This window comes from Protopterus annectens, chromosome 5.part0 (assembly GCF_019279795.1).
Source record: "Protopterus annectens isolate FY-2018-M chromosome 5.part0, PAN1.0, whole genome shotgun sequence".
Classification (NCBI taxonomy): Eukaryota; Metazoa; Chordata; order Ceratodontiformes; family Protopteridae; genus Protopterus; species Protopterus annectens.
Genome location: NC_056735.1, coordinates 1,447,022,387 through 1,447,045,154, shown reverse-complemented (window position 1 = coordinate 1,447,045,154; position 22,768 = coordinate 1,447,022,387). Strand labels below are relative to the sequence as shown.

At 42.1% G+C, this 22,768-nt stretch overlaps 1 protein-coding gene across 2 annotated transcripts in view; it reads right to left on the bottom strand.

Moving 5' to 3' along the window:
- The window catches only part of TPP2 (tripeptidyl peptidase 2), a 2,672,548-nt gene that overhangs the window by 323,460 nt on the left and 2,326,320 nt on the right, over positions 1-22,768 (bottom strand). The window lies entirely within an intron of this gene.

The following is a 22,768-nucleotide window of genomic DNA, read 5'->3' as shown; positions in this document are numbered from 1 at the left end:
GGGCCTGATGCAGGAATACGGTTGGCGTGTTCCGACGAACCTGCAAAAAAGGTAGGTTCCCCCTTGACATCTGAAGCAGGTGTTGGTAAAGCCTCTAAGGATATGCTGTCTGCTCAGGATTGTGTGGCCTCCTCATGGGTACCCGCTTTATCCTGTCTGGCTTAAGCTGATTCCTCTACCAGGCTGATGTTGGCCACAGGCAGAGGTACAGAAGATAGAGGTGTAGCCAAAGGAGAAGGCTGTGTGGTTTTGGGCCTTTTCTTAGGCTGTTCTGTCAGGGCGTTGGAAGCGCCTTCCATCCTTAGCGCAAGTTGCTTAAGATGCTGGTTCTCAAGGTAAAGGTTAAGGGCTTGTAAATGGCAACGTAGGGTTTTGGGGGTCAACACCTTACAGATAGGTCAGTTTTCGTGGTTGTGTTCCCTTCCTAAGCAAAAAAGGCACTGATCAAGCATGTCTTTGTGGGGAATCTGCCAGCCACACTTACACTTGCCCCTGCCAGATGACATGAACAAACATTAAAGTAAGAAGGACTGAAAGGTTCCCCAACGGGGTACTTATTTGAATTATTTTATCTGACATCAATGGTAAGCAGGAACACCTGGCGTACAACCGGCAACTGAAGAGTTCTGAGGGATGGTGTGTGCAGACGTCACTTTTAAGGCCCATGTTCCTGCCAGCCACGTCAGACATCTGATACACCAGGAGGGGACTGAAAAACTTTGGAATACTGGCCGGATGCACACAAAAGAAGAAGAGTAAACCCATATGTGGAATACTGCAATATAGGAAGAGAAGGATTTTATATATATATATATATATATATATATATATATATATATATATATATATTACACAAAACACTAAAGATAGGGGTAAAATGGACTAAACGGAAGTCTAACATCAAAATAAGATGGACTTATCGACAGATGGAGATAAGAGCCCTGGAAAAACATGGTCATTTGATTAGGTTGCAAACAAGATTCAAGGTATTCACAGGAATTATGGGTAGGGGAGGAGTCAAAGCCTTTGATCCATGTGGTTAAAGGTGCCAAGGCCAGATCAGAGTCCCAACAGTTGAATCGGATGAAAATGGGCAACATCAGTTCTACAAGAAACAGCCAGTAAAAGTTAGAAGAGATTGGAAAGAGAGACTGGAATGGTAGATCACCTGTATAGCTCCTAAGTATGTAACAAAGTCCAGAGTTTTAGGATGTTTTGCTTGGAAGTGTTTGCATACATATTTCTATGCCCCAAGCAAATTTCAAAGAATTTTTCCTCAGGTAGACAGCAAATGCTGGAAAGGTAACTGAAAAATGTTTTTTGGGAGTACAATGAGTTGACAGATTTAAAAAATTTCCTTTGGAGTACTTGTCAGAAATTTCAGGGAGCAAATGGTTGTAACTAAGGAAATAATTCTTCTGAGCTGGAACACAAGATCTCAATTGACATATTATGTTTAATGCCACTGGCCACCAAAAAAGCAATTACTAGAAAAGGGAAATCAAAAGTTAAACCAACTTTAAACAAAGTACTGAATATTTTAAAGAAGATATAATAACTACTGGTGGGATCTTTAGAAAACGGAAGAAGCAAATTACACAAAAATAAATTGAATTTGTGGAACACCACACGCAGAGTAATGTTCAGGAGGAGTGATGTTTAAGAGAAGACATGAATTGAGCAATTTATGTAATGTGAGACTGAGTAACGTAAAAAGAGAAAAAACATATATGTAATGTAAATTCATGAATATGACATGTTTATATGGTTTATTTTCTTTTCTATTAATGTATGTATGCCTGTGACTTAAATGGTAATTTGATAAAGGTGTTACAAATAAACAAAAAACAATGGAGTTACAAACTGTTGATAAAACCTGGGTGTATGCACTTCAAAGTCCTGAAGAAGCCCGCCATGACATATTCTGAATATTACAGTTTTCTGAAGGCTAGGACAGGTAAATCCACTAAGACACAAAAGCAGCTTGAGGCAAAACAATTATTATTCAGAATGGATGGGAAACAAATCTAAACCAGACTAACATGATTTTATGTACTCTAAAACTGACTAATATGACAGAACTACAGATACTAAATACATGGAAAAAGGCATTCTGGAAAATTCCTCCTAATCATAATTCACATCTTTGACTGGCATTGGAAATATGAAATTATTATTCAAAAGCTGTACATTTCAGCACTTTCTCATTATTGTCTTGGCTATCATGACTTCATCCGTGCAGTACACAAATGAGATTGTATCCGATATGGAACATGCAACAGAACAAGGCCAAACTAGGATATTCCTTACCTAACAGCAAAGCAGTACTATGAGCCTTAATCTACTTACATCATACAGTTACTCTGCACCAGTGCTTTTCAGAATACAAACATGTTTCTGATCTGAAATACAGAAATCCACTTTGTCATCTGTGATGTCTGAAATAATTCTGCTAATGAAAATCCACTCCAACACTTGTATTTTATTATGCTCAACATTAAGCTTTTTTTCTGTGTACAACAATACTTCACAGAAGTGGGCATGCATATCTGAAGTGAAGGTACAACTGTTAGTCAAACAGCTTGATGCATTTTCTCATATACAGTGGTCATCTTTACAAAAACAACATAAATACCAAGTAAATCTTTGACCGGGCAACTCTAACAGGTGGAACACTTTTTTGCCTTCTCACACGGCTCTTTTTAAAATGTCAAATTTCAGCATTTGTAGCATACAATCAGTATTTGACCCATATGTAACACTGCACTGTGGCTAATGGGTATAAAGTGCTCTCTGTACTTTCTGTTGATAACTTCATAGGTAAGTACTAGGCTAGCTGGAATTGAATGCCACTTTAAGCTTAGCCAATTTCTCTTTCAAAGGTGAGAATCAAACCCTGTACCTTGTGTCTGTGAAGTAAACATCTTAACCATTATACCAACCTCCAACCCCAAGTAAGTGTACAGACTTTTTGCATCAGCCAGAATCGAATCCAGGTCAACTGCATGGAAAGGAACTATGCTTACCACTATACCACCAATGCTTGACCCCCTACTCAAATCAGAAGGCACCTTAACTGACAAGGCTACAAAATTATAAACTTAAATGGCTGCTTAAAAGCATTCTTACTGCCATGAAGCAGTAGCCGCACTTATCTATGCTTGAGGAAAAAAAGTAAGGGAATAATGCAGACAAAGGGTGGGTGCCCATGAAGATCTACAGTGGGTATGGATAGTCAATACGACTTGCTACAGCTTACATCACAAGGTTCTCAGCAGTGGACAAAATACTTTGAATAACCCCAAAACATCGCAAAAACACCAATGGAGTAGAAACACACCAAAAAGGAACAGGACAACTTTAGGGCAGAATACTTTGAAGGACAGTCCTAACAATGAATAACACTTCACTCTTAAGGTTAACATTACATAACATACATAAAAGATAGAAAGCAACAATCACTTGATACAGCATACAAATGAAATATGGACACACCAGAGGCTGACACAATAATATCATCACTGCAGAGGCCAAAAGACGATCACACTGCAAATGGCTTTTCTTTCTCATAGGATCTGTATAGTCAGCTACAAAACCCTTCTCAGTCCTGAACAAAGGAAATGAACTGTTGATCTGCTAACTTCTGTGCATGAATCCTATAAGGATAGGTCCATGATGTACAGCTGTGTGACTACTCATTCTGGCAGCAGGTGGATATTGTTAAAGGAAATCATTATATGTATGGGAGTTAGTCAAAGGCTGATGAGCTCTCTCATCCTATTTTTCAGCAGTTTGACATCTCTATGGGGACATGGATGCAGTCTTGTAGTGTAGACATGTTTGGAGATCAGAAAATTGCACACTCAGCTAGTATACCAAAACATACTAAAGGAAAAGGCTAGATTTAGTCTCAGAAGCTTCAATCAATCCTTGCATAAACAAACAAAGATAACTAAATTTACCAAAACACTGCAATATCTCTCCAAACAATTGGTAAGTGATAGAAGCAAAGAAATACACTACATACTACATAAAAAGTCCAAGAAATGCAAAACCTGAAGGAAATGAACATGAAGAGAAGGAGCCTGTATTGCAGCAATGAACCAACCATTCAAATGTCTACTACTATGGTGAGCATAATGGCACGTCTGTAGTATGATCATCAGATGCCACACCTCTGCAAAATTATTTATATGAATGGGACATTACCCAAGCAATATACCCTCCTGCAGCATGCCTCACAGAATGGATTAAACAAATCCTGCTCTACCACTGGAAAAGATACCCATCCTGTCATATTTGGAGAAGATGTAAATGCTGGCCCAAATCTGGGGTAGATGCATTTTATAGAAGAAAACAGGGGTAGTTGTTGACCTGATGCAGAAAGTTAGAGTGCATCTTTTGAAACACAGACAATACACAGTTATCTAGATGCTGAGAGATAGCCTTGCTTGGTTTCTGGACAATGCAGTTCTCCTTTCATAAATTACAAAAATCAGACAACGTACTGGTTTAGTTCATTCAAAGCAGGATCCAAAATGGTTGTGCATGTCCATACTATGTAACACTTTTTCATCTCGGCTTACTTCTACTTTAATTTCACTATTTAAGTGCATAAACATTATATCTAAAAAACAAGCATAAGGCACATGGCAACATGCATTACAATTTAAAAGATTCTCTGTGAAGGTTTACAAATAATTTCTAATAAGCAGGAAGAATCATCTGAATCACATACCTACTTCACAGAAGTAAGTTAATTATACGCACTTAGAACCAGATATGAAAAAAGAAAGCCTAACTGGCGTTCTGGAACAAATGGTTGTCCTTCACCTGGCAATCTTAGAAGACTCATGGGACTACAGGGAGACACAAACTCTTGCAGGTAGAAATAACCCTGTCTGTGCAGGGAAAATAATGTAAACAAGTTTTAATCACAAATTTGGCAAATTCCCACAACCAGTGCAAATACCACAATAGATATAATATGTAGTATCTGAGTTGTCTGAGGATATCCAAAGAATGTAGGATTCTCTCTCTCCTCTTGTTTTTAGGTTCAGGAAAGAACAAGGAAATTAATGCATTGATTCAATGGAAATTCTGAGATCACTTTAGTTATAAAAGAATGATTAGTTTTTAAGGTTACTCTGCCCCTATGACATACAAAGAAAAAGTGGCTCACTGTTAACTCAAATGCTCACCTAGTTGAAATCATAGCAGTGAGTAAAACTGTTTTCCAACCAAGAATTCCAAATTAGCTTGATAAGCTGGTTTAAAGGGGGGTAAACTGCATGTTTCTAAAAACAAAGTTTCTATCCCAGGGAAAACCCACCTGTTTTCTTGAAACCCTTTCAGAAATTGTTTTACCTGGAATAAGAAAGAAAGGGGATCTAAATGCAGACATGCAGAAATGGACAAAAGGTGAATTTTAATAGCTAATTCAGAAAGGCTTAATGTGAGCAATTCACGCAGACAGTGGAAAACCAGAGGGTCTTCTGATCTGGATGGGCACTAGTTCGTCTTGTGGCACCAAATGAAAATCTCTACCATTTAGCTAAATAGGATTTTCTAGTGGCAAGTTTCCTTGGCTCCTTTAACACCTGTTGCACAACCTCAGAATAAAGGTGCATTAGTGGGATCAAAATGTTATCATCCAAGCAGTCGCATGCAGGTTCTGTAGCTTGGGGTGGAACAATCCCTTGTCTTCTGCGAGAACCTACATTATGTGGATGGGTTGGCATAATTGTTAAAGTTTCTGCTTCACAGATAAAAGGTACAAGGTTTAATTTTGATCTTTGGATATATTCTGCAGAATATGGGCCTGTGCAGAAGTAAAGGGACCTGACGGCATGCTGGACTCTGAAGAGATCTCAACAGAGGCCTGCACCACCACCTCAGACACAGAAGGGGGCTGAGAAAGCACCTTGCCTTCTTCAACGATCACAAGCCTAGAAAGAGAGAATGGTTGTCATCCAAGGGCCTAAAGCTTGGGTCTCTTATCTTTTCCTTCTTACACCTAGGCTGTTCAACTTCTGAATGACTAGCAGACACCATCCGATGCTGAGGAGTAGATTCAAGACTAAGGAATCTAGCTAAGACCTCAGCCCTACATCTGACTGTCCTAGAGTTAAAGAGGGCACAAAAAAGGCAACTAGGGATGTCGTGATCCGGGCCTAAACAGGTGACACAAATTGAATGGAAGTCTCTGTGTGGTATTTGCTTACCACAGTGGAGATAATTATTTACTTTATCTGACATGAGTAAAAGCAAAAGAGAGTTCCCCATTGGGGTACTTATTTTTCCGATGACTTCTTTCTGTGTGGACTGACCAGCACACTGAAACACTGCCTTGGGCTCTGACAGTAAGAAAAGACTGATATCATGACATAAGCTGGTTCCCTATATACCCAAGCACACTGACGTTGCGTATGGCATTAGCCAGCCTAAGGAGGAGAGGATTTTTTTTCAGGTAGTCAGGCCAGTCAAAGGCTTTCATGGCAAGAAATCCCACAAATCAGGACTGCAACAGTGAAACCTGAGGAAAATCTTTGATTATCAGAGGAAAGGGGGTAAAGGCAAAAAGTAACATTCCTGTTCATGAGAGGGAAAAACGGTCTTCCTTCCAGGCCTTTTTTTTTTTTTTTGGCCAAGTGTGTTGGAGCAGAATCTTTTTAAATGAGTGTTGTCAATGGAGGCAGACATATCTAACTAGGGAGTTCCCCACAGGTGGATAATTTCTCAGAAGACCTATAGGTGTACAACCCATTCATGGGGTCTGTCCTGGATCTGCTCAGAGTCTGCCACTGTGCTCTGCTCTGATGGAATGTAAGTAGCCTGAAGGGGTAAACTGTGCCGAGTTGCAATTTCACAGACACTTATGGCTAGTCTGAACAGTGGGTAAGATCTGGCACCCCTTAGCTTGTTTATGTACCAAAACACAGTGCTGCTGCTTGCTCCTACCAGTAAGGGTCCTGAAGTCCACAAAATCTTCAATATTTTCAAATAATTTATCAAGGCCATAATTTCTTTGATATTTATATGCATTTTTTCTTGAGATTACAGTCTCATACTCCTTGTACTTTGAATAATTTGGAAACTGCCTCCATGCAAAGTCTGAAGGGTCTGTGCATACAAAATAAGAAGTGGATGAAGAGGTATGGGGAAATCTGGATTCATAATGGTTTGGTCTGCACACCATAAAAGTTCCTTCCTTACAAAGTTCAGCACTGGGACTGGATACTGGCACATGCACACTGTCTTGAGACATCACTGTATTTTCCTTATGTGCAATCTGGCTAGAGGCATCATCAGGATAGTGGAAACCCATGTAGCTCAGAATCTTGGGATAGACCCTTACTGTAGGCACTCATCGGAGATGTCTACTAGGTAACTTAGAAATATGTCTGTAAGAAGGGATAAGAGATGACTTTTGCAGACAGATGAAAATCTAGGTTTTGAAACAGATTTTCACGAAAAGCAGTGATTTTTGACAACTTTGAAGATGGGCTGCAAAATGAAGGCAATCATCCAAGTACAGGAAGATGTGAATGCCCTGTAATTTGCAAATGGCAACTGCTACAGCTAAATATTTTATAGGATCATAGGAAGTTACTAGGCTAATGGCCCTAGGGCCCTTACAAGCCTAGTCAAGTTCTACCCTTATTTCCACAATCAGCACCTATTTCCCCTGTCCAAGAGGGATGCAGGTGGAAGCCCCACTGTGAATTTATGGTTACTCATCCAATCGTTCAGATTCCGTTTGAAGACGGCCAATGAGGTGCTTTATTTGACATGAAGTGGGAGTCTATTCCAAAGATGTGGTAACCTCTGGAAGACAAATCTGTCCCTCCAGCAGGTTTTATTAATGTCACATACCAGGTTAAGGTCTTTAGAGCGAGTAACCAATGAATCATTTGATTTATGGATATACAGCATTTCCAATTAAGCAAGTCAGACATTGCCTTCTATGCAAGTCAGAGATCACCTCTGAGTAGTTTGTATGAAACATAATAAAGTGACAGTGATTTCAGACGATCCATACAGGACAGATGCTGAAGACCTTGAATTTTTCTTGTGAGGAACCTTTCTGTTCCCTCCAATTGTTGCAGGTGCATGGAAAGGTACATACCAAAAGAGGAGTTGTAGTCAACTATTGGCTTGATGAGGGAAGAGTACAGAGAGATTATAACTTCTTTTTTTTTCCTGGAGGCAATGCCCTTGATTATGAGGTGAGCAATACAGAACGGCCTTTTTATCACTTTAGAGGCATGATGGTCAACGACAAAGTTGCCGTCAACCTGTGTGCCCAGGTCTCCCAACATTGCATGCGTACTTAAGGTGTTGCTATAGATGTGGTAGTTAGCAGAACATCGTTCTTACCAAAAGTGATAATACATTTTTTTTGCATTGCTTTTAAGGCCATGACTTTGGCACCAATCTCTTGTCAGATGCTGACATCATTTGGAGAGTCTATGATCACTCCCTGTTTGCAGTCATCAGCAAACTTTGTCACCCGCAGACCATTCGTTTTTGCTTGTACTTCAGAGAAACAGATTCCAAACAGTACAGGTCCCAGGACTGATCCATGTGGAACACCACTGGTTAAAGGTCTACTGTTGGAGTTGGACTCCCCTATTTTGACTATGTGTGTTCTATCAGTGAGCCATTTAGTGATCCATCTAACGATATAAGGGTTGATGAGTTTGTCAATGATGCTTGAGTGGGGGATAGTGTCAAATACCTTGGCTAACTCTAGATACACTGTATGCACAGATTTCCCCTCATCCAGGACCTTGGTGACTGTCTCAAAGTTTACCAGGCATGATCTCCCTTTGACAAATCCAAACTGAGTAAGATCAGGTGTTTGGACATTACCTATATCTTTGTTGATAACTTCCATGATGATTTGCTTCATGGTCTTGCAGATAAGGCTAGTCTGGCTAATAGGCCTACAGTTCCCGGGGTCAGTGGAGGCACCACCTTTGTGCAAGGGGATAACAGTGGCCATTTTCCATTCAGCTGGGACAAAGCTGGTGCTTAGACTATGATCAAAAACAGTACCCAATGGTGTTGCTAATTTTTGTTGGAGCCCATGGAGGATGCAGCCTGGGATGTTATCAGGTCCCATAGATGCTGTGTTTTTGGCATTACAGAGTTTGTATATGACCTGCTCTTTAGAGATACAAGATAGGGGACAGGTGGTACAGATGTCATGGGGTACATGTGGCAGGGACAGGGGAGTGAAGTTTTTACAGAACCTGTCCACCAACAGGTTGGCTATGTCCACTGGCTCAGTACATGTGGCATCATTAACTACCAGTTCAGCACACATCTGGACCTTTCCTTTTAGATTATGGATGTAACTAAATAATACCTTATGGTTGTCCTTTGTTGAGAAAGCTAATTTGGATTCATAGTTTACTTTGGAGGACTTCACAAGAAGTCTTATTCGCTTGTTTAAAATGATGAGTGAGTGTTTCCAGTTTGTGGCTCACTTCCTCTTACTCTTAGACAGCAATTTCTTCCTCTTATTGTAAAGCCTGTTAGTGGCAGTTGTCCACCAGGCAGGTTTTCTCTTACTTACGGACCTTGTTTTTGTCCTATCAGGTACGGCTGAGCCAATGCAGTTACACAGGTGTTTGTATAAAGGACTTATGTAGAACTTGGCATAGTTGCCAGTTCCATCTGAGGGGGTAGGTGCAGTGAAGTTAGTTATACCATCCTGTAGAAGGTTATAATCTGCTTTGGAGAAGTTTTTTTGTTTAATTGCTGCTAGTGGGGGGGGGGGGGGGTAGGTGGGATAGTTATTTCGAATGTCACTGACCTGTGGTCAGATGTCACTAGGAAAGACCTCATAGTGGGGGTGTTACAATGGTCCCCCATATTAGTAAGCACCAGGTCCAGGATGTTGGCACCCTTTGTGGAGGCGTTAACCAGCTGGTTCAGGGCACTAGAGTTAACGAAGTCAAGGAACCTTTGGAAAAGTGAGTTTGAGCATGAGTAATTTACCCAGTCAATGGATGGGGTAGTTAAAGTCACCAAAAACATGGTGTTCAGATGTATATTGACAGACTCAAGTAGAACCAAATAGGCAGAGTATGTATCCTGATTCATATTGGGAGTCCTGTAGCTGGCAATGACTTGAATAGGTGTCCGACCAACAGTTAATTGCACTTGAAGTATCTCCATGGAATCATACCGTTTAACCAATCTGGAGGTGTATTTATCTTTAATGAATACTGATACACCACCTCCTTTAGTTTTCATTCTTTCAGTTTGTGGTCTGAAGGTATGGTATCCCGATATGGCTGGGGTGCTCTTCACAGCCTTGAACCAGGTCTCCGTGACTGCACAAATGTCTGTGTCTTCCAAGGTGAGGATTGCTTCCAGTGAATACAGTTTCATGTTAAGACTTCTAGTGTTTAGCAGCATAACCTTGAGGTTGTTTTTAGATGGAGTTTTTACATCGGGAATTTTGTCCTCGAGACACTGCCCAAAAAAGGCACTATGGGGGTGGCAAGAGCTTTAGCCAGTAGCAGAAATCTCAGGGGTGACAGATGACCATCTATAGCAAAGCACTGAGGTCTGTCAATCACATCATCCCAGGCCAACAGATACTGGATCCCTTTAGAATAACACCAGAAACAACTAAGCCAATTATTGAAGTCAATCATTTTCTGTTTGTACTGAGGCATCATCCTAGGTGAAGGTAAAATGCTGCTTAAGGCTAGGGATATACCTGCCTGAGACACACAGTCTGAGAGCTCAGTCACGTCTTTCTTCATATAGTCCATAGAGGTACTTCTCAAGTTGTTCACACCAGCAAGGACTATGATGGAGTCATAATAGTACCTGTTGTTGACATACTTGAGTGCATGTGTGATATAGCATATCCTGGCACGTGACAGACAGCTGACCATGACCTTTCCTTATCCAGCCTGGTGAAAGAGACATCTGTGTTTCACTATGGAATCACCTATGACTAATATGTTTGGTTTTGTGAATATCCTTGGAGCTGTAGAAAGACCAAAAAGTAAAGAAGAGAACTGAAAATGTGACCAGATAAATAAAATGTTAAATTACAACCGAAGTATCTCAGAGTGGGAATGTGATAAGAGAAAGAGATCCAGAGTCACAAAAAAGAAGAGAGGAGAAATAAGAGGAAGAGAGTTTAGTTTGGATGTTGAGCATTTTGAATTTTGGAATTTGTATGAAGACACTGAGAAAAGACAGTTCGGGTCTCCAAATTCCCTCTTTTTTGGGTGATAAAAATATCCTTGAATAAAATCCTTCACTCTCTTGGGATTCTAGAACTGGTTCTATGACACAATGAAATAAGATATGGGAAAGCATGGTTGATAAGACATAAGCTTGACTTTCTGGTTGAGGAGGAACTCCCAGAATTGGAAGAAAAAAGTTCAAATGTCACTTGTATCCATTCTGGAGTATTCATAGCACTCAGGAATCTGTGGTGATTTGTTTCCAGGAAGGGAATCTGAGAGACCAATTGCCTATAAGACTGAAGGGATAGCCATGGTGAGAAGGGAAGATAGTCATATATTCTGATTGGTTTTAACTGAGTTTGAGCACTACCTCCTTTTTTTCTTTGCCATGGGTTGCCACTTTGCCTTATACTGATGTTTGCCAGACTTCTGTTGCTATTGTTTAAAGACTTTCCTAAAAAAGGAGCTCAGCACTCCATGGGTAGCTCATACAGTAATTTGGGATGGAGACTGAAAAATATGCTTGACCCTGTAAATCTGTTTTCCCCTTTCATCAAATATTTTTTAGAACTCAGCTGTAGTAGTACCAAATAACACTTCCTTGCTGTGAGTTTTTGGCTGCAAGGGTTATATCCTGCCTAGGATACAAAAACAGTCCAGCTTCACAAAGCTCTGACTCATTCCTACACCTACCCACACGACTGCTGAGTGAGATTCCCTTGTAGGAAAATCAGTGAAGTGTAGAAATCTTCATGACTTTTTTGTCCAAAAAAAGAGAAAGAGATTGCTCACCTTGAAACTCAAATATACAACAGTAATTAAAACTTCATATCTCAACAACTAACTATATGCAGAAGGGGAATGGCAGGTGAATCTGGCTACTGCAGCAGTGAGGAATTCAAACATCTACTGTTATGGTAAGTTCAACTTATACAACTTGTACTATGCTCATCATTCTCACTGCTGCAGTAGCCTTTTGCTTATATGACTTGATTATCAAAGCCGATTCAACCTGGGAGGAGGAAGGATAAGGATCCAGGAATCCCTGGAGAACCGTCCTAGACCGGATTCCTTTATTAGGTCTAGACTTGGACCTAACAAAGGAATTCAGTTTGAAACACTTTGCAAAAGTATGTAAAAGAGGACCATATTGCTGCCTGTGAAATGCTTCTAGGGTCCTCCCCATAACAATATACACTTGTAAAAGCCAAGGATCTAGTAGAATGTGTCTTGATACTGCCTGCAATAGACCTGCTATGGTAGGAATTAAAAAAAACAATAGCTGAGAGCAACTGCCTTGAAATAGTCAGTTTTCATATGGTTTGTCATTTCTTTGTCCCATCATAAGAAATAAACAGCTGATCTGCTTGTCTAAAGGACTTGGTTCTATCAAGACAGTACCTGAGCTGTCTATGAATGTCCAGAGTATGTAGAATCCATTCTCGCTATTGATGGAGATCTGGAGGGAAACTGTGAAATTGATGGCTTGATTCAAAGTAAACTCAAATAATTTAGACATAAATGAGGGATTTTGTCCTTAATGTAAGCCTACATGTAAAACCAGATAGGTTTCTCCAACCATGACAGCTTGCAACTTGAATGCTCTTCTTGCAGAAGTCACAGCAATGAAGGAGTGCATTCTTCAAAATAGTTCAATATAGTGAACCTTAAATCTGCCTGATCAGCACGTCTAACAGGAGACATAACTAACTTCTCCAGCACAAAGTTAAGATCCCTGGAAGGAGACACCCATTTTCTAGGAGGCCTAGTATGCAAAACGCGCTTCAGAACTGTTTACCAAAAACAGCGCTGAAAGGGGAAGATCTGTTTACAGACATGCTGAAAATGGCTGCAAGATGCACTTTGACAGAGAAATAAGAAAGGCCAGAAAAAAAAGTAACTCAAAACAAATATTTAAAAACTAGTTTTATGTAATCTCTAAAAGGGCCCTAGTTACAGAATAGACACCAATTAGAAAATATTTTCCACTTGTTAATATAAGACTTACTAATAGCATGTTTTATTGCCTCCTTTAGTGCTTGCTACCCATTCTCATGAAAGAGGTGCTAAAAGGTTAACAAAACTCAATCATCCAGGCAGTTAACTGAAGTTGTTTCGAGTTGGGGTTTATCAAAGTACAGTTATGTACACTTACAATAAATGTAGATGTTCGAGTGTATTCACTGTTGCAGTCATCAGCTGTGGGTAGCCCTCGGCTGGCCCGAATACCAGAGTCATTTTTGTGCACTGGCTACTGCCGCCTGTAGTCTGATGTCAGGTCACCAGTACTATAAAGCAAGGCAGCCGACGTCATTACATCAGTTGTTCTTGCTCTAACCCATCAGAAGCACAAAGGAAAAGAGAAAAGTGGTCCTAGTGACTAAGAGCCACCCTGGGAAGCATGTGTCCCCCTAGGGAAGATGAGAAAAGGGGGATGGAGGGAGGGAAACCAAGACGGCAAAAGTGAATCCACTTGAACATCTACATTTATGGTAAGTGTACACAACTGTACTATGCTCTTCATGTTTCACTGTTGCAGTCATCACCTGTGGGAGTATTCCCAAAGCTGAGGTAAAGGGAGGAAGGAAGGATAGAGTCCTAGGTATGGGTCAGGAGGCCCTACAGAAAGTACAACTGTGTACACTTACCATAAATGTAGATGTTTGAGTGTATTCACTGTTGCAGTCATTACATTTGGGTTATCTGCTTGCAGGTAGCCCTCAGTCGGCCTGATTAACAAAGTCTTCGGTCCTGCATCGGTTGCTGTCCCTTCTTCCATGACGTCAGGTTGTCAGGGGTATAAAACATGCAGCCGACGCCATTACATCAGTTTTTCTTGCTCCAGATGTCAGGTGCTCCCCTAATGGGAAGAAATTAAATATAAAAGCACAAAGATATACCTCCAACAAAAAAGCAAATATACCAAAAAGGCTTTTAAGAACAGTAAAGGAAAGTAGAGGTATAACCAAAAGAAGTTATGGGGCTGGAGGGAGGGTAACCAGGACTACAACAGTGAATACACTCAAACATCTACATTAATGGTAAGTGTACACAACTGTACTATGTTCTTCCTGTTTCACTGTTGCAGTCATTACATTTGGGTAGATTCTCAAAGCTATGGTTGGGAGGAGGAATTTAGATAGCATTAGGGCCAGCTATAAGGCCCTGCAAGACTGCAGTGGCTAAGCCAGCTCTGGATTTAGAGAAAATTGGCAAATGATAATGCTTGGTGAAAGTATGTACAGAACTCCAAGTAGCATCTTCTAGGATGTCCCTGGTAGGGAAGCCTCTGAGAAAGGCTGTAGTGGTAGATGCAGCCCTGGTGGAGTGAGGTCTGATCCCCTGGGTGATAAGTTTTCCATGGTGCTTATAGCAGAAATGAATGCAATGGCTTATCCATTTAGAAAAGGTTTGCTTTGGAATTGCCTTCCCCTTTGCCCCTGCTTATAGCAGAAATGAATGCAATGGCTTATCCATTTAGAAAAGGTTTGCTTTGGAATTGCCTTCCCCTTTGCCCCTGCAGCAAATGCCACCAGCAGTTGTTCAGATTTCCTTTGAGGTTTAGTCCTGTCCAGGTCGAATCTAAGTTGTCTGTGCACATCTAAAGAATGCAGAATCCATTCCCCTTTATTCTGTGGATAGGGAACGAATGGTGGCAAATGAATGGACTGATTAAGAGCCACACTAGATACCACCTTGGGCATGAAGGATGGATTGGTTCTGAGGGACACCCTGTCTGCATGAAAGATGATGAAAGGCTCCACTGCCATAAGGGCCTGTAATTCAGACACCATTCTAGCTGAAGCGATTGCTAAAAGGAAAGCTGTTTTCCAAGAAAGAAATTTTAAGTCTGCAGTAGCAGCTGGCTCGAAAGGAGGTAGAGTGAGTTTCTTCAAGACAAAGTTACGGTCCCAGGCTGGGGATGGAGCTCTCCTGGGTGGTCTCAAATTTTTGGCTCCACTGAGGAACTGCTTGAGCAGTGGATGAGAGAAGAGTGGAGGTTCTGTGTTATAATGAGCTGAAATGGCTGAGGCGTGGATTTTAATGGAGGAAAAAGACAGGCCCTTGTGAAGCGTCTCAAGTATTGTAAAATCTGAGCTAAATTAGGAGCTGCTGTGCTCATTTATTTTATTTATTTATTTACATTTGTTGACCGGGAGTGCCCGACTGGATGTAGGTCCATTTTCAGCAGTGGCCCGGGGAGAAAAGCTCCACAGTTAAAATAAACAGACAGTAGTTACATTGGATTATATAGTGATTAACAATTTAACATAGCAATTAATTACAAACATATTTACAGATGAAGAACATAGTACATCAGTAGACAACTAGAATCTTTATCTGTGAAGTACATAACAGACATTAACAAATGTTACAATAAGAAGTTCCTGCTGTATAATAAGTACTAGGCTTATGAGCATCTGAGCTTGCTATAATCAAGGTAGTTAGTGGGGTGGAAAGAAAGGTAGTGGTTGGATGGGGTGGGTGATATTAGAGTGGGAGTTGCAAGGGCATAGCCAGCATGTTTTAGGTGCGCTTTTAGTAAAGTTTTGAAGTGGGTGCATGATGGTACGGAGGTAACTGTGGGTGGGAGGGAGTTCCATAATTTGGCTATGGCGCAAGAGAATAGTGCTTCACCAGCAGAGTTATTGGCTTTAGTGATCTGCAAGTGATTTTTGTTGCTGGATCTTAGTGGTCTGGTGGTGCGATAGGGTGATTCTGGAGGGATGGGACATTTAGTGGATGGTTTACTAGTTTGTGGGTGAGTGATAGTTGATACCACTGAAGGAGGTGAGGGAGTTCAAGCCAGCCCAGTTCAGCAAGTGAGAGACAGTGGTGACTATGGTAGGATGCCCCTGTGGCGAATTTGGCAATTTTGTTGTAGCAGGTCTCTAGCTTGTTTAGATCGCATTGCCTTAGGTTGGTATATATATTGGAGAGGCATAAAGTAGGGTGGAGATAAGGTGGGAATTTGCTATTGAAATCTTTGCTGCTTTGGTGAGAAGTTGCTTATTTCTGTATAACGCTCCAAGTTTTTTGTGGACTTTTTTTATGGTCATGGATATGTGAATGTCAAATTTTAGTTTATTGTCTATTTCCACTCCTAGCAATTTGGTGTGTTCAGTTGGGTATATAGTGGTGTTGTCTTTTGCTGTGATGTTAAAGTGAGAGTTGTTTTGAGTATGTTTGGTGGGTTAGAAGATGAGTAGTTTAGTTTTGTTTGGGTTGAGTATTAATTGGGCATCGGATAACCAAGTTTCAACAGAGGAAAAGGCTTCCTGTGTGACTTTTTGCAGTTTGGGTAGGGACTTGGCTGAGCAGATGATGGTGGAGTCATCTGCGTATTGTATGAGTGTGCCATGTTTGGTGGCAGAGGCTAGATTATTGTTATTATTATTATTATCATCCCTAGAGATTGGTTCCAGGCACAGAATCTTTTCCATTTTTCAGCATAAGATTTTCTAGTACTAGGCCTCCTTGCCTCTAAAATGATATCCATCACAGGTTTGCTGAGGGATGGTAAAGGAGAGATTAAGTAATTAGCCAGGCTGCAAGGTTCAGTGTTAGAAGTTGAGGGTGCAGAATCTGGTTCTCCTGCTTAGACAGCAGGGAAGGAGTCTGAAGCAGGTGCCATGGAGATAACCGTGACACACTGCGCAGGAGGGGGTACCAGTGTTGGTGTGGCCAGTCTGTAGCAATCAAAATCATCCTTGGTTTGTCCTGTTTGATTTTTAGTAGTACTTTGGAGAGCAGAGGCAGAGGGGGAAGGCATAGACTGATAGTTTTTTCCAGCTGAAGGACAGAGCATACACTTTCCAGGCTTGTTTGTGGGGAGTCCTTGTGCAAAACTTGTCCAACTGGTAGTTCTGGGGAGAGGCAAACAGGTCTATATCTGGGGTCCCCCATTTGCTTGTCAACATGTTGAAAATGCTTGGTTCCAGTTTCCATTCATGTGGGTCCATGAGGTTTCTGCTTAGTCCGCCTGCCAGTGAATTTAATTTTCCTGACAGGAATTGAGCTTGCAGATGCACTTGGTAGCTCAAGGCTGTGTTCCACAATGCCATGGCTAGTCTGCAGAGGGGGTAAGAATGTGTACCCCCCTGCTTGTTTATGTACCACATAACAGTGGTGTTGTCCGTCTTTACCATTAGTTGTCCTGGAAGAATGTGGTCCTTGAAGGCTGTCAGAGCATTCTGTACAGCTAACATTTCTTTTTGATTGATATGCAGGTGCATTTGACTTGGGTTCCATTTGCCCTGAATGCACTACCCTGCCAGGTGAGCCCCCCATCCATAGTCTGATGCATCTGTTGTTAGGGTTTGGGCGGCAGGGGGTGGTGTAAAAGGTAGTCCCTTTTGGTAGCAGGCCTCTGCCCACCAAAGGAACTCTAGGCGTAGGCAAGGTATGATAGGGATCATTGTTTCTAGGTCTTGAGAATGTTGACACCATAGGCTTTTTAGATACCATTGTAGTTTCCTCATATGCAGTCTTGCATATGGAAATAGAAGAATGCAGGAGGCCATGAACCCCAAGGCTTGCAGAATTTCTCTTGAGAAAGTAGGGTTTTTGTGGCCACTTGTCTGAAGTAGGTTGTCAACTGAATTTGTTTCTCTGGCGTGAGGTAAGTCATCTGGGAAGTTGTATTCAAGCTTGCTCCCAGGAATATAATTTGTTGACAGGGTACCAGGTGTGATTTATTTTCATTTATGGTGTACCTCAGACAAGTTAGAACCCTTTGTACAAAGGCCAGATGATTCAAAAGTATGTCCTGGCTTTCTGCCTGAATTAGACAATCGTCCAGGTATGGGTATATTTGAATATTTCTTTGCCTGCAAAATGCAATAACTGGAGCTAGGCACTTTGTGAATACCCTGGGCACAGTAGATAAGCCAAAGGGCAGTGCAGAGAACTGATAGTGTGTGTAGCCTGCTTTGAAGCGTAGGTATCTTCTGCAAGATTCCCTGACTGGGATGTGCAGGTATGCTTCTTTTAAATCTAGTGTTGCCAACCAGGCATCTTTGCCTAGCATAGGAAGTAATTGGTGAAGAGTCAGCATTTTGAATTTTGGAATCTCAAAAAAGGTGTTTAGAGAAGACAGGTCCAGGATTGTATGCCATGAATTGTCTTTTTGGGGTACCAGGAAAAGTCTAGAGTAGAAACCTTGTCCCTTTTCCTCTTCTGGTAAAAGTTGAATAGCCCCCATGCTTAAGAGAGAAAGTACTTGTTTTTGGGCCTCTGCCCACTGATTTGGGGGTAGGTCCGGCCACCCACATGGAGTTGGCAACGTGTGGAAGTGAAATCTGTATCCCTGGGACATTATATTTAAAACCTATTTATCCTGGGTAATGAGTTCCCAATTCTTTGCATGAAGAGCAATCTTTCCCCCCAAAGGGGCAGTCAGTCGATAAGTGCTTGGAAATTGTAAAAGGAAGTCACTGAGACAGTTTCTTATTATTCCCAGATTTGGAAGTGGAGTTCCCCCTCTGCTTAGTTCTGTGTGTCCCCTGGGACTGAAACCTGGGTTTTTTGCCTGTGTCAGGGTTTGGCTTGAGAAGACCTGGAAGGGGCTGGAAAGGACCAATTCTTAGAGGGCCAGTGCCTACTAGATCTAGGAGGCTGAACTTGTGAAAAATCTTTAACAGTTTGCATAGATTTAGCTTTATCTTCCATCTTTTTAAGAACTTCCTCAGCCTTGTTGCCAAACAGGCGGTCCTGATTTAAAGAAGCATCCAACAGTTTAGCTTTAACATGATCACGCAAAGATTGCTCCTTAAGCCAAGCATGCCTTCTGAGCACAGACCCAGTAACTGCAGCCCTGCAAGAGACCTCTAATGAATCAAAACCACATTGCAAAGTATGTTTTCCAACTTGTTCAGCAGAATGCATTAAATTCTGTAATTCTTTATTTTCCACACAGACAGGAATCAACATAATTTTCTGTTTAAACAGTCCAATAACATGTTGCTGATACTTTAACATATTAAACTGGCAGTTTAAAGCCCTAATGGCCAAGGTTGCAGAAGTGTAAACCTTCTTACCCTATCTATCCAGCGCCCTGGAGTCTCTATCAGAAGGAGTAGGATTTTTAGCAGTAGAAGCCTTAATTGTCCTTTGACCCCTGTGAAATAGTCTCTGGGTCTGCAATAGGATTTTTAAAAAGGAATTTGTGTACTCAGGAATCCTGTAGTTTCTGGGAGCAGGAATCAGGGGCCAAACTAGATTCCAAAAAAGCATCATCAACAATGTCTAGTACAGGAGGAATAGCTAAAGGCCTATGCTGAGGTAGGAGAAGGAAATCCCTAAGACTCTTTTTTGAATAAGAAAAATCCTGGCTTTCCCAGTAGAAATGTTCCCTTAGAATATATGTAAGGTTTCCCCAAAAGAAAAATCCTCAGGAGGGGAAGCAGAGGGAATGGAGTCCTCTGCATCAGAATCTTCATAAGTAGATAAGGGCAAATCCAGATCATCAGAAAAAACAGAATCCTGATCAGAAGATTCATAATCAACTTCAGTCCTATGCCTCTTAGAAGGGGGGGTTGGCTACCCCTGATTAGAGTTATTAATCTTCAGCCATTCTTATCATTTGTTTTTTAGGCATAGAGGCCTGAACATGTGGCCTGGGCATTGTTGTTTTAGGCATGGATCGAGATTTAGGCCTAAGTAAAGAAGGAGGTGTCAGTGTAATATGCAAGTCTGTAGGCCTGAATACACCCTCAGAAGCCAGTGCCTGCACAGCAGCTCCGGAGCCATCCAAGATAGAGACATCTACAGGTTCCATAGTTGAAGCATCGCGCGGCATACCAGACTCTGAATGGGTCACAGTAAAGGCCTGTGAATCAGAAGTAGCGGGTATCAGGGGCTGAGAAAGCACCTCACTGAGTACCGTCGAACTGGCGACTGGCTTAGGAGAAGCATCTTCAGCAGTTTTGGACCTCGGTGGCCTGTCTCTATCTTTATCTTTGCATTTTTTCAGAATCCCGGTAGTCGGATGGCTAAGAGACGACATTTCTGGATAATTAAACCAAGAACCGAAATACTTAGAGGTGTAAATATACAGACGACGGATAGTGCGCTGATTAAATAAAGCACAAAAGCGACAGCAAGGTACGTCGTGGTCAGGGCCTAGGCAAGAAATACAGTATGAATGAAAATCTTTATGAGGTATTTGGTTTCCACAAGTAATGCAATTATTAACTTTTACTGACATCGGTAAGGCGCAAGAAAAGGTTTCCCCAACGGGGTACTTAGCTTTAGTTGAAGACTTCGGTTCTGAAACTCGAAAATGAAAATTTCAGGAGTCGGCCGACCGGCACTTGCGAACTGCTTCTGCTTTGGGCACTGCACGGCAAGAAAGACTGATGTAATGGCGTTGGCTGCATGTGTTATACCCCTGATGACCTGACGTCATGGAAGAAGGGACAGCAACTGACGCAGGACCCAAGACTTTGTTAATCAGGCCCACTGAGGGCTACCTGCAAGCAGATAACCCAAATGTAATGACTGCAACAGTGAAACACAAAGAATATCTGCAGAGGCAAACCCTGCCCTATACTTCGAAAAGAGAGGTAGGTGGTGGTAATGCTTTGTAAAGGTATGGACAGAGGTCCAGGTGGCCACTTCCAATATGTCCCTGGTAGGTACTCCTGAGGAAGGCAGTGGAAGTGGAGGTTGCCCTAGTGGAGTGGAGTGGGTATGTATTGACTTAGGGATGGGTTTCCCATGTAGTCTGTAGCAGAAATGGATACAGTGTGAAATCCATTTGGAAATGGTTTGTTTGGATATTGGCTTCCCCTTTGCCCCTAGGGCAAAGCTTACAAGAAGCTGGTCAGTTTTTCTGAATAGCTTAGTGTGGTCCAGATAGTATCCAAGTTGTCTGTGCATGTCTAGTGAGTGTAGAATTCTTTCCCCCTTATTTTGGGGGTTGGGAAAGAAGGTGGGAAGGTGTATGGCCTGGTTAAGGGTCACATCAGATACCACCTTTGGCATAAAGTAGAGATTACTCCTCAGGGAGACTCTGCATGGAAAATTATGAAGGGCTCGACTGCCATGAGAACTTGAAGTTCTGAGACCCTTCTGGCAGAGGTGATAGCTAGTAGGAAGGCAGTCTTCCAGGAGAGGTTTTTCAATTCTGTTGAAGCAGCAAGTTCGAAAGGAGTTAAGGTTAGTTTCTATAACACATAATTCAGGTCCCAGGGTGGAGTAGGAGGTCTTCTGGGAGGCCTGATATTAGAAGCCCCTCTGAGGAATTGCTTAACCAATGGATGAGAGAAGAGGGGTGGGTCTGAATCATAATGGGCAGAGATGGCCAAGGCATGGATTGTAATAGAGGAGAGAGAGGCCACTATTGAGCAACTCTGCTAAGTAATCCAGGATGAGGAGGATGGAAGGTACTGGCCCTTTTTGATTGCTTCCAGGAGCAAAATCTTTCCTATTTTCCTGCATAAGATTTTCTTGTGCTGAGCCTTCTGGCCTCTGTGATGATGTCCAGGACCTGTTTGCTTAACAGTGACTTCTTGTTAGTTTTTAGTGTATGAGCCATGCTGGAAGTTTGAGAGTCTGTAGGTCTGGGTGCAGTACCTTCCCCCTCTCTTGAGTCAAGGGGTCTGACCTTAGGGGAAGCAGCTTGGGGGCTGTAAGGTCAGACTGCATAGTAAGGGGTACCAATGTTGTCTGGGCCAGTGTGGAGTGATGAGGATGACCTTGGCCTCTCCTCTCTTACTTTGATCAGAACCTTGGGAAGAAGGGGCAGAGGAGGGTATGCATACACAAAGAGGGAGCTCCAGGGGAAGGTCAAGGCATCCACCCTTCCATGCTAGGAAGTGATACTCCCTGGTGCAAAACTTGTGCAGCTGGTGGTTGAGGTGCGAGGCAAAGAGGTCCACCTCTGGGGTCCCCCACTCCTGGGTTATTTGCAGAAAGATTTCTCTGTGGAGCTGTCATTCGTGAGGGTCCAGTAAGTTTCTGCTTAGGTGGGCTGCCAGTGTGTTGTTGATCCCTGGTAAGTACTGGGCAATTAGGTGTAGTCCCATGGAGGTGGCCATAAGTCACAGACTCATGGCTAACCTGCACAGTGGTTAAGACCGGGTGGACCCCTGCTTGTTGATGTACCACATTACTGTGGTGTTGTCTGTTTTTATAAGGAGGACCTATAGCCTGTGATGGGGTTGGATGTAAGCCAGAGCATTTTCCACTGCCATCATTTCTTTCTGGTTGATGTGCAAGTGGAGTTGCTGGGCATTCCAAAGGCCTTGGGTACACCTGTCTGCTAGATGAGTGCCCCAAGCTTTGTCTGAGATGTCGGTGGTGTTTGTCTGGCTGGAAGGGCAGAGGATGAAGGGAAGACCCTTGTTCATGGCACAGCCCTCTGCCCACCAGAGAAATTCATCCCTTATGCAAGGGATCAGTGGGAGGGTGGTCTATAGGGAGTGAGAGTGCTGACACCAAAGGTTCTTTAAGCACCACTGAATCTTTCTCATGTGAAGCCTGGCAAAAGGGATGAGGAGGATGCAAGATGACATGTATCCCAGGGCTTGCAGGAACTTCCT